The sequence below is a fragment of the Oryctolagus cuniculus genome, chromosome 12 (genome assembly GCF_964237555.1).
Source record: "Oryctolagus cuniculus chromosome 12, mOryCun1.1, whole genome shotgun sequence".
NCBI classification, from domain to species: Eukaryota; Metazoa; Chordata; class Mammalia; order Lagomorpha; family Leporidae; genus Oryctolagus; species Oryctolagus cuniculus.
Genome location: NC_091443.1, coordinates 31,312,239 through 31,325,420, shown reverse-complemented (window position 1 = coordinate 31,325,420; position 13,182 = coordinate 31,312,239). Strand labels below are relative to the sequence as shown.

The window sequence follows — 13,182 nt, the reverse complement described above, 5'->3', positions numbered from 1 at the left end:
CCATCTTACATGATACAATGATTATATTAAGTGTGCAATTGATCATATAGATAGGATTAAATGTCAAAGGGATACATAAATAAGACCAAGTGTCTAGTACAAACAATAGATAGAATTAAAAAGGAGAGAAAGTTCCAACATGGGAAGCAGTCCGCACAGCCAACCCATAGAATGACAAACACCCTAAACAGCACTCTGACCTCAGAATCAGCCCCTAAGGCATTCGGATCTGGTTGAAAAGCCCATGAGAGCATTTCAGGCATGGAAAGCCAAACATAGTGGCAAAAAATATTCCGCATGAAAGATCTCTGTGAGTGAGACCCCAGTGGAAAGAAGGGGCCATTAAAGAAGGATGTACAGTTCTCTAAAGGGAGGAGAGAATTTCCACTTTGCATATGGCCCTGCCTAAATTACAATGGAGTTGGTAGACTCAAAAGGCTTCCATAGCCTTCGCAGCTCATGTCAAGAGCTTCAGGTGGTCACTGATGCCAAAAATAAGAGTGTGGGGCCGGCACTGTGGTGCAGCAGGTTAAAGCCCTGGCTTGCAGCGCCGTGCCGCCATCCTATATGGGTGCCGGTTCTAGTCCCAGCTGCTCCTCTTCTGATCCAGCTCTCTGCCATGGCCTGGGAAGGCAGTAGAAGATGGCCCAAGTCCTTGGGCCCCTGCACCCACTTTGGAGACCCAGAAGAAGCTCCTGTCTGCTGGCTTTGGATCGGCTCAGCTCCAGCTGTTGCAGCCATCTGGGAGTGAACCAGTAGATGGAAGACCTCTCTCTCTATCTCTACCTCTGTCTGTAACTGTGTCTTTCAAATAAATAAAATAAATCTTTTTTTAAAAAGAGTGTGAACTGTAAAATCAATAACAGGAGTCACTGTGCACCTGCTCCACATGTAGGACCTCTTCCTTAATGAATTGTACTATGAGAAATAACTGTAAAACTCACTCTCAGTCTGTACTTTATACCTGGAGTGGGGGGGTGGGGGGGTGCAAACTGTTGAAATCTCTGCTTAGTATAGAGTTGGTCTTCTATATATGAAGTCAATTAAAAATGAACCTTATTGAAGAATGGATGGGAGAGGGAGTAGGAGATGGGATGGGAGTGGGGGTAGGAGTGCAGGAATGAGGAGAAAAACCACTAGATTCCTAAAAGCTGTACATATTAAATTTGTATTAATTAAATAAAAGCCTTCAAAAAAGAGAGTAACAGGAACCCAAGTTACCAGTACCATCATCTGCTGCTTCCCAGGCTCATTAGCAGAAACCTGGATCAAAAGCAAAGGCAGGACTCAATTCCAGATACTTCAATAGGGGCTTGGAGCATCCCAAGTGGCAGCTTAACCCACTGAGCCACAGGGACTGCCCCTCAGAGTTTGTCCTAAAATAATTCCCTAAACTATATCTACATTCAATGCATTTTTTTCTGTGTTCATGTTGTAGTTCACAATTTAAAAGAGTTAGAAAGAAAAGCTACCATTTTCCTTACATATTTGTATAATGGTATGCCAAATTTGCTACTCTGCTATAAGTAGTTTATTTTACAGCCTACTTTGTCCTAATTGTTATTTAAGCTTTCCTTCTTGCCCCTTTTACTCTGGGATAAGTTTAAGAGATGTAGATTTTTTATATCATTTTGTACATCTAAATAATTCTCAATAACCCAGCTCAGTAGTGTCCTAACATTTAAGAGTCTAAATGTTATCACAATGTATCAATTAATTTTAAGTCTCTATATAGACAGGAAATATTTTCTTTACATTCATATTGAACTTTCTTCTAATTGAGAGAATAAAATTAAAATACTACACTGGAAATGCCATAAAAAAAGAATTGGAAACTTAATCATCACATTTCTATCTTAATCTGATTTCATTCTGTTCAGGTCAGAGGTGTAAATTTCAGCTTCCTATCCATATCATTTTTATGTAATCCCAAGAAGCTGTCTTTAAAATTCCCCAAATGAAGTCAAAAAAAATAAATTTGAATTTACTTTTTTAATCAGTAAAATATATCAGAGACAAACTACTCTCACTCATTAACTTTTTGTGAGTCTCTCACCTATTGTATTCATCTCTCAGGGCCACCTTAAAACAGGACTGCAAACTCAGTGGCAGTTTTCTCTCACAGTTCTGGTCAGAAATCCAAAGGCATGGGACTATACTCCCACTAGAAGATCTAGCTTTTAGCAAACAGAATTGCCATATTTTATTTTTTTTTTTCTATAAGATGCCTAAAGGCAAGCATTTGGGTTAAGCACTATAACAAATAATTGAGACCTGGGGAGAAAAAGAAACAGTGATGGGAATAAAACATGTGTGAATATTCTTGCCAAGAGAAGCTTAAAGAAATTTAGTGAGATAAAGAGAAAAACTGAAGGAGCCCCAATCATGAACTCTGACATGTCCCAGTAGGATTTTATAAGAAGTACACATAAATAACACTACAAGCATGAATGGTAGAGAAAAGAATGAAGACCCTCAGGGAACTGACCAGAAGATAAAGGAAAACATTGCCTCACAGGGGTTGGACTGGGGTGATTTATCTTAGAAAAAGGAAATACAAGCGTGGCTTCTCAATGGAAAAAGGAATTATAATGTCAGAAATATGAATTAATTATCAAAAGTATATACAGCCAACTCTATAAATTCTAAAAAGGAAGTCATAGATCTGTCCTGAGACATGATAAAAATCATACTGCTTTCAATAAAATTTCAAAATATTATCATTTTCTTTATCATTTAAGTGCCATTCACTATCCAGAATGCATTTTTTCCTCTTACACCTGCTTATAGAGATGTGTCTGTGCACATGCTGACATGTGAAAAAAACACATTTTACTCAGTTTCAGTTGCTTGATATTCTAGTCAAGAACAGCTGTAGTTTTATTTCAAGGTGTATGTGATTATCTGAAAATTTTGACAATACAAAGATTGCATAATTTTTGGAAAAATTCCTACACAATTATCCAGTGAGTTAAGAAGGATATAATTCTCATTAAAATTCTGTCACCATCAATAAGCTTAAACTCAGATAACAATCAAGAATCAAATATACTTATTTGCCTCTCAATCCCCACATTTCCCAATGAAGTGACAAACAAATTAATGAACAAAATTCTAAAAGCAATAATAACAGAAAAGAGAAGTATCACTGAGTAGAGTTTTGATGATTTTTCTGGAAGGTGGGAAGAGAAAGCAATCCTTAAAATTCTCAGCAAATCTTGATGTAGAGGTCCATACAACCAAGTCCAGATGTGGCCCAAGAGTCTAGGGGCTCGAAAGCTAAGAGGTTAAAAGGATGATAATAGAAAGAGGAGCAGACATCATTAAGATTTATAAAAATCTACCTGTGGAATTATGCCCTTACTTTCCCTCTCTCCTCCCCAAACATTTTGTCCCTCTAGTGAGAAAGGTGCTGACTTCCATATACAAGCCAAGACATCTGCTTTAAAGAAATAAATCTACTACCTCTGGCCCATCAGAATAAAAGCTTTATCCTTTTGTAAATGGTTCCTGCAAGATCACGGAAGGATATTTCCCTTTGCTTAATGCAGAGAGTATAGTCGGCACTTTCAAACTAAACCTATACTTTCTCCATGTATACGAAAAAACAATCAAGACTCTCCAATATTTTAGGGAAAGAAACACAAAAGCAAAAAACTAAAGCAGACAAAGGACTGACCCAAAGAAACTAATAATTCAGAAAATAGCTTTTATCTAAATTAAGATTCTTAAGATGCAGAATGGGCAGTTAGCCTAGCAGTTATGAGATCTGTGTCCCACATCATAGTGCTGGGGTTTAATTCCAGCTTTCTACTAATATAGGCCCAGGGAGGCAGCAACAACTAAGCAAGAAATTGGGTTCCTACCAACCATGTGAGTAACTTGCATTGGGTTCCCAGCTCCTGGCTTCAGCTTTGACCACTGTGGGCATTTGGGGAATGGGCTAGTACATGAAAGCTCTCTCTCTCTCTCTCTCTCTGCTCATCACCTCCCTCTAATAAATAAAAATTTTAAGAAAAAAACAATCCTCAGGATGGAAAACACATTGGACCCATAATATTCAGATAGGATTCTATGTCATTGGAGTAACAAGGATTTTTTTAATTGCCTTGGAAAGCTAACATGTGTTTGCTGACTTTTTAAAAAATATTCTGGCCAAAAAAATGGGAATAGGAAACATGAGAAAAGTTAATCAACAGATCGGTGCCTCTCAAACATTAATTTGTAAACAAATCTTTTGGAAATCCTGTTGCAGTAAAAATCCTGCTTCCACAAATGAAAAACTGACTTTCTCAGAAGTTCCCAAATAATGCCATTGCAGCTGGTCTACAGGCCACATTTTTAGTGGTAAGGATTAGAAAGATGTGAACTTTTGAAATTTCAGAACAGTCAACCAATTGTTTGAAAAGAATAAAAGTCCTAAGAGCACAGTTCAGATCAGTCTCAAACCATCATTTTAAAGAGTTAAAAAGAAATTCAAAGTGGCCCCACCTCATATTCTCCTGGCCTCTCTTCAACTCCCCCAAGGCTACCACACTCCAAGACAGGATTTGTTCCTCTTCAATTTGTTTACCCTTCAAACCAATTCAGACTCTTGATTAACTCAGTGCTTTGTCTTACTCAGGAAGACAAAATTTAATAAACACAGAATTAAGATTAGGTCATGTTAACCTGTACCAAATTACTTCTAACTTACTGTGTGATTTAAACCAGGGAATACTAAGGTTCTAAACTTAAACATTTTGAATATGACTCTAATATTTTAAAAAAGACAATTAGAGAAATATCCTGTACCTATTCTCCTCCTTTGTTCCCAAGACAATGTAATCACAGGCACATTTTTAAAAGTTACATAGGTTGAATTATAGATTTTAGACTACCATTGTGCATTATTTGTTATGATTTTCAAAGTTCTATAGATTAAGAAAACATGTTTTAACAAATAAATATTCTGGGAGTTGCAAATCAAGAAACCTGCTAATCTAGTCTTCCAAATTTGAATTTATGTTTTGCTTAAAATGTCTTTATTGAAAGTTAATTGTTTGAGGAATTTCTAAGAAAAGGCCTTTGTTGTCTACAGAGAGATATTCTGCAGAGTTTTAGTTTTTAGAGAAACATAGTCAATTCCCATCACCCTCTCTTGTCTTCATTCACAGCAAAATAAATAGCTGCTCCCTCCAAAGGGGCCCTGTGTGATCCAGTCAAGTCCTGGAACTCTGGAAGTCTTCAGTGCAGCTTTCACAAGTCAATCATCTTCATGTGCCTCTGGTTCCTCTGTCAACTGAACGTGGTCTCTGGCAAGTCATCTCCCATCTATTGGAACCTTTCTGACATGCATCTCACATGTATTTGATGGTTACCTTGAACTTAGATATTTCATACCCAAGCAAATTCAGGACCTGGGTCTGCTCCACTGTCAGCATGTTATCATAGATCATAGTCAGACAGAAGTGTCACCACACCTCTCTTGAAGGCAGATGCCTCATCTGTGGCTCTGTGGAATGGGAGAACTGCTCAAGGGGTCCCTGGTCCAAGCACAGGGTGAAAGTGGCTTTGTTAGCATCTCCTGTATGGTCCATTTCCTTCTATTTCATGAGCCACTCAATGACCTCCTCCTTAGTGCAGCTGGTGAAAAGAAGACCAACTTCATCTCTCAGCTTCTAGGTGACCTGCTACAATTGCCTTTGTACTCATCCGATGGGATGCAACCCAAGGCCATCATCATTGTTTTGTTTTTGCCAAAGAAAACACAGCTGTGCTTCTAGGTGTTCCACATGTCCTTTTGTTTGCTGTTGCTCATGTTGGCCACAGAGATGATAAGAAGGTACTTGACATCTCAACACATTTCCAAAGCTCTTCTCTCATGTTTCCTTTCAGTTCCAAGCTTTGTTCAAGGAAACTCTACCATCACACTTGCATATGGGAAACACACTGACGCCATATGCCAGGAACTTCAATTTATCTTTTATTTTAAAATTCTTTATAATTGTTAGAAGAATCTTTGTTAAGAAATTCAAAAGGAAACTGTTGACTACTTTCTTTGTCTTCATATTTATTAATGAGAGAAACAATGAGTACTTATAATATGTTTTGGGAAGGAATGGACAATTTAAAACAAAGCAATTGTTTCTAAATATTTCTAAACATTTTAAAGCCTCTTGGAATAAAAGACAAATTTTGATCCTCAAAAAAAATCCTACAACTCATAAAATGTAATGAAAAAATATATATGAGAAAAAGATAATATTTAGGAATATTTAGAGGTAATTATAATACAAGCTAAAGTGAAAAGAAATTTGGAAATTTTTAAACAAAGCAAGTACTATATACAGCAGTGACCTAAAACACACAAAGTTTTAAAGACTTTGTTATAAACCTTTCCTATAATTTTTATTCAAACTCCTCTATGATCATATTAATTTCATCTATTTTTATTTGTTTAACTTTTATTTAATAAATATAAATTTCCAAAGTACAACTTTTGGATTATAGCTGCTTTTCCACCCCATACCTCCCTCCCACCCACAACCATTCCATATCCCACTCCCTCTCCCATCCCATTCACATCAAGATTCATTTTCAATTATCTTTATATACAGAAGATCAATTTAGTATATACTAAGTAAAGATTTCAACAGTTTGCACTCACACAGACACACAAAGTATGGAGTACTGTTTGAGTAATAGTTATACTGTTAATTCGCATAGTACAACACATTAAGGACAGAGATCCTACATGGGGAATAAGTGCACAGTGACTCCTATTGTTGATTTAACAATTGACACTCTTATTTATGGTGTCAGTAATCACTCAAGGCTCTTGTCATGAGTTGCCAAGGCTATGGAAGCCTCTTGAGTTCACCAACTCCAATCTTATATAGACAAGGCCATAGTCAAAGGGGAAGTTCTCTCCTCCCTTCAGAGAAAGTTACCTCCTTCTTTGATGGTCCCATTCTTTCCACTGGGATCTCACTCACAAAGATCCCATTTTCATTTAGGTTTGTTTTTTTTTTTTTTTTTTTTTGCCAGAGTGTCTTGGCTTTCCATGCCTAAAATACTCTCTTGGGCTTTTTAGCCGGATCCGAATGCCTTAAGGGCTGATACTGAGGCCAGAGTGCTGTTTAGGACATCTGCCATTCTATGAGTCTGCTGTGTATCTCGCTTCCCATGTTGGATCATTCTCTCCTTTTTGATTATATCAGTTTAGTATTAGCAGACACTATTCTTGTTTATGTGATCCCTTTGATTCTTAATCCTATCATTATGATCAATTATGAACTGAAACTGATCACATCTATCTTAACTACTCATTTTTTCAGCATGGTATTTCCATACTGCCCCTATTGTTAATTATTTGTATTGCAGAGTTCTTTGATCTGGTTAGTTGCTATAGCAAGAGCTGAATGAATGTTCCTTATCTGTTCTAAAACAAAAAAAGAACAGTGGTCTGATAACCTAAAAAGGAGTCAGTAGCGTTTTCAATATTTTTATATGAGCTAAAAATTATGTAAAGTTCTAATGATTGAATCTTCTCTATTAGAATACCATGGCCTCATGAATGTAATATATTTCACATTCCAAATTTTAATATATAGGTCCTAAATATTTCTGATGAAGCACTAATTGGATGCTACAATGGATATTATTAGTGCCATGCCCATTTGTAATATTTAAGTACAAATTAATTCAATTTCCAGCTAAAGACATAAGGATCTTCTCTGGACATCAAAGTCTATGTTGCCTACACCTGAAGCAGGCCAGAAATACTAAGGAATTAGTATCCACTGGCCCCAGAACCTCCCAAGTAGTAACTAAAGACAGTAGTGTTGCTCCTCCAATGAGAAGCCCTCTGGAATGTACCTATTAGAGTCCCAGAGTTTGCTCCAAGGAGTTAAAAATTTTAAATTTAAAATACAAACAACAAACTAGAAAGAAGAAGAAATGTCTGCAAATATCAGTATTACTGCAAATATAGTTTTGTAAAACTTTGTTTTATATATTTGGTTTTTGTTTTTTAAGATTTACTTATTTATTTGAAAGTCGGAGTTACACAGAGGGAGAGAAGGAGAAGCAGAGAGAGAGAGAGAGAGAAGTCTTCCATCTGCTGGTTCACTCCCTAATTGGCCGCAATGGCTGGAGTTGCTGTGATCCGAAGCCAGAAGCCAGGAGCTTCTTCTGGGTCTCCCACGCAGTTGCAGGGGCCCAAGGACTTGGGCCATCTTCTACTGCTTTCCCAGGCCATAGCAGAGAGCTGGATCAGAAGTGGAGCAGCCGGGGCTCAAACCAGCGCCCAGATGGGATGCAGGCACTGCAGGCAGCAGCTTTTCCTGCTGCGCCACAGCACCAGCCCTGTTTTATAACTTTGTAAAACCAGTGATTAAGAATGCTATGCTACTATAGTTTTAATGATCTGTGATTACTGTAAAATTTACTCTACATAGGTGAAATGGTCATTTTCCATTCAATTATTTTTAGTCATTGTCTATATTCCCAAAACTAGGGTCTTTTTGCTTTCTACTTGATGATTTTCTTATTTGGTGAAGTATTAATCCTTTTCACTGTAATGTAAATTTAAAATATGTTATCTCAAAAACTAAAAAAGAAAGGGAATAGGAAGGAGAGTGGAGTGGATGGTGGAGGGAAGGAGGGAGGGCGAAAGGGAATATCATGTTCTTAGGATTGAAAGTCAGAGTTACAAGAGAGCACATTGAATCTGTCAAAAACTAGTTAAAAATTAAAATTTTTAAAAAAACTTTAAAGAAGAAAGTGGTCTGAGGGCATGGCTGGAGGAAGCAATCTTCAGATTGGAATGTTAGAATTGGGTCACTTGCCTGCCAGATGATAACAGCAAACATGTGTTCAGGCCCGAGTAGGGCATTGCTAACCTCTGGTATTGATGTAACACCATGCTTATTAAATCTAAAGCACAGTGAGTTGGGAGGAATGAGGGAGGAGGGAAGACAGGCTCTTAAGAGAAAGAACTCTGAGCAAAGTTATAAAAAGTATATAAATAGTAAAGAGTAAGTAATAAAAAGTAAAGAATACATTATTGCATCTTGCCTTCCTGTCATTAAGACACAGGCATAACATTTAGTATGATTATACCTCTTCAGTTTTTCTAGGTTACATGATAAACTTAGTAAAACTGTTATAAACCTTTTATCTTTTTTTTTTTTAGAAACCCTTGTCTTTTATTCATCTTTTTTTTGGATGTGAGAGAAGGGAGATTTTTTCCCCAGAAACTTTTTTTTAAGACATAAAAATTTCATGCATTTCATAAATACAAATTTAGGAACAAAGTGATTCACCCAACCCTACCTTCCCTCCCACCCACATTCCCACCCTTCTTCCTCATCCTTCTCCTATTCCCATTCTTATTTTTTACTAAGATTTATTTTCAGTTAACTTTATACACATAAGATTAACCCTACACTAAGTACAGAGTTCAACAAATAGTATGAAAAAAAAAAAAAACTACTGGCTTTAAATGGAACCAGAGAGATATATTGTATCTGTAAATTATAAAAGAAGCACCCCTGCCCCTGAAGCTAAAAGTTCCAAAGGTACAAGATACCCATGGTCCACGAGGATGTTCTGTGGCTTCTCTGGCCAACCCCAACAGGAAAAAAAAAAAAAACAGAACATATCTTGTGCTTCTGAAAAGCAGCACGAGCATGACACTGAGCCCTAATACACACTACATGTCAGAGTGGAGTATGTCAATCCACCATGTCATTGGAGACGTTTATCAAAAGTTGAGTGTGGTCAGCTAACAACTGATACAGTTGAAATGATGCAGCAACAACTCATCATATGATGAAAGTCCTATTTTCAGGATTATATCTGAGCAGGCCTCAAAGGCCCAAGTAATTTACACAAATAGGCTCAGCCTTTCACAGTGAGGGTGCAGTTGCAGTGATTTCAATTTCTCAACTCATACTTAGAGCTTTTATGGGGGTTCCTTATAACTAGTTGATAAATGAGGGTAAAACTATGAGCTTGTCTCACATTTTAATTAGTCTGATTTATTAGTTTTTACTGAAAATATTGGTGCCTTAATGAAGCCTCACTCAATGATCCTGTAAGATAGCGGTGAGTAGAAATCTCTCCTTGGGCTCAACTTGGTTTGAATGAAAATGCTGAAAGATGAGGTTTCATTAGCAGGAAGCATCAGAAAGGCTAGAAATACTGAAAATAAATTATCTCTTTGTAATTCTCCTAGAGCCAAGCTATACTATCTAATCTGTGAGCCACTGGTCTAAGAAACACATTCAGTGAAATGGAATCTGTACCAAAATATTCCATGGGAGTCAAAACATTGCAACAGTTAATCAAAGAAACACTTATCAAGAACTTACCTACATCTAGCAATGCGCATGAAACTGGTTCTGAACAACACGGTCCTTTCTCACAAAGAACTCACATATTAAAATCTCTGTTGTCCTCATCATCTGACACTACCTATAAATGCAACAGTCTGGAAACTAGTTTTCCAGATTCTGTTTTAGGCCTGGACTTTCCAAAACTATGAGGTATAATGGATGTATACATACACACTCACACACACACCCCACTACAGCAAACTTGTTCCAACTTTTGCTATAACACGTCTGGATTTCTTCTAAGACTGCTGGAGTTCATGACAGAAAATCCCTACCACTGTCATTCTTGTTATCACTTCCTTTGCTTCTAATCTAGACGTTCTTTTCTCTCCTATTTTTTTTCTTCTATCACCTGTCACTTCACCTTGACTTTCAGTTTTCACACAGGAGAGTCTGTCTTCTTCTGACATTGCTATGCTATTGAGCCCTTCTTACTTTCTGGTATTTACACAGAGAATACACTAATAACAGTGTCAAGGATTAAATAGTACTTGATTATTGTACATTGGAATATTTTTCCAAACAGTACACATTCACTTTTTATCTTTCTGACTTCTTGGCCCAGTGCCATTCATATGCTAGAGAATATCAGGTAACCAAAGCTGCTTGTAAATGAATAAAATAATCCTGTTTTCCTAGTTCTAATAGTGAATTTGTGAATTTGTGAGTCTTATTAAGAGGAGATATAATAAATAGTTTTGATAAACATGCCTTACTTCTGTAGAATCATTTTTCTATGCAGTGCTATCATTCATGTTGCTAATAAGTATGCTGATATACTCATTTATTTAATAGGCATTTGCCAATTTTCTATTATATTTGGAACTCCTTGCTAGGCACTGGAAACAGAGAGTAAGATAAAGTTGATCTTATCAAGGAACTCACATTTAATGAAGGAAATCAGCAAGTATACAACTAATTTTTAGATGACTTGATAAATAGTATAGCAGAAATAACACAAAATGCAATGAGAACTCAAAGGAGAACTATCTCTACCTGGGAGTTACAGGAAAACTTCAGATGAAGTATAATATCTGAGTCACATCTTCTTAAAGTGTTGTAGGCTGAAGATCTACAAATTGGGTAATAAAGAAATAAATACAATGTGCATGGGAGCACAATATAACAATGTATTTAGAGAACATAACAATATATCTAAGAACATGGTGTATTCATTTGAGTAATGAAACTAGGAAGAAATGTGAATGCATGATCTAGAATAACTTTGGTTGCTGGAGTCTGGCCTTTAACCTGAGATGCCAAATGGAAAGAAACTGAAGGATTTTATGCATAAAAGTAGCATAATCAGACTTGCACATAACAAAATCACACTGACCTTAACCGAGGAAAACTGGAGAAATGTAAGCTGAGAAACCAGATGGCAAACCAAGAGAAAGAATGAGAGCCTAATCCTGGAGCAGGTAGAGAGGAGCTGATAGCAGAGGAGACAGACAAAAAAGACATGAGGAGGTAAAATCATAGAGCCAGGTGAGTAATTTGTACGTGGAGTAAGAGGAAAGACCCAAGTAAGATACCCAGGCTCCCAGTGTAAGAAGCTGGATGGTAGCTTTGATTTCACTAAGTAAAAAGACTTGGAGATAGGAGAATATTTAGATTGCACATGTCAAGATGGAGAGTTTGTCTTGGAAAGGCGGGATACTCTGCAGAGAAAAATAGAAGACAGTTACAAGTGGGTGATCTCATGAGAAAGAACAGAGCCACACAGGTAAGACACACAGATGCCCCTCAGCTTATGATAGGGTAATATCCTGAAAAACACAGTGGAAGTCAAAAATACCACAAGTGAAAAAATTCATTCAATATAGCTAATCTACTGAACAGCATAGCTTAGGCTACCCTAAACGTGCTCACAACATTCAACATTAGCTCAAGTTAAGCAAAATCATCTAATACAAATCCTATTTTATAATAAACTATTGAATATGTCTAATAATTGAATGCCTATATGCAAAAGCACTGATAACACAGTGCACTGTAAAGAAAGGGTTGTTTGCCTTCATGATCACATGAGTCATTGGGAGTTGCAGCTCACTGCCACTGCCCAGTGTCATACCTCATGTGGCTAGGAAAAGACCAAAATTGAAAATTTGAGGTACAGCTTCTACTGACTATATTTTGTTTTTGCACCATTATAAAGTTTAAAAAAACCAGTAACTTGAACCATCATATGTTGGGAATCTTCTGAAGAGGTATTAGCATTTTAAAATAAATCTTTAAAGGGAGGGGGGGCAATGCTATGGTGTAGCAGGTAAAACCACCGCCTGCAGTGCCAGCATCCCATATAAGCTCTGGTTCGAGTCCTGGCTGCTCCTCTTCCAATCCAGCTCTCTGTTATGGCCTGGGAAAGCAGTAGAAGGTGGGCCCCTGCACCCACGTGGGAGACCCAGAAGAAGCTCCTGGCTCCTGGCTTCAGATCGGCACAGCTCCAGCCATTGCAGCCAATTGGGGAGTGAACCAGCAGATGGAAGACCTTTCTCTCTCTGCCTCTCCTTCTCTCTCTCTGTGTAACTCTGACTTTCCAATAAATAAATAAATCTTTTAAAAAAAGAATTTTAAGATTTTTATTTGCCTTACCTTTTTAATACATAAATTTAAAATGAACAATATGATGTTTTGATATGCAGATACACAGAGATTCCTACAGTCAAGTAAATTAAATAGGTAAACTTCTGGGGTGGGCTTTTAGCACAGTGGTCACTCATTGCTTAAGACATCTACATTCTGTACCAAAGTGCTTTGGCTAAAGTCTGGGCTCTGCTTGATTCCAACTTCCTGCTGA

General features: G+C 37.2%; 1 pseudogene; it reads right to left on the bottom strand.

The window, feature by feature from the left end:
• Positions 1–5,245: 5,245 nt before the first annotated feature.
• LOC100353456 (mRNA turnover protein 4 homolog pseudogene) lies at positions 5,246–5,886 on the bottom strand (annotated as a pseudogene).
• Positions 5,887–13,182: the final 7,296 nt, after the last annotated feature.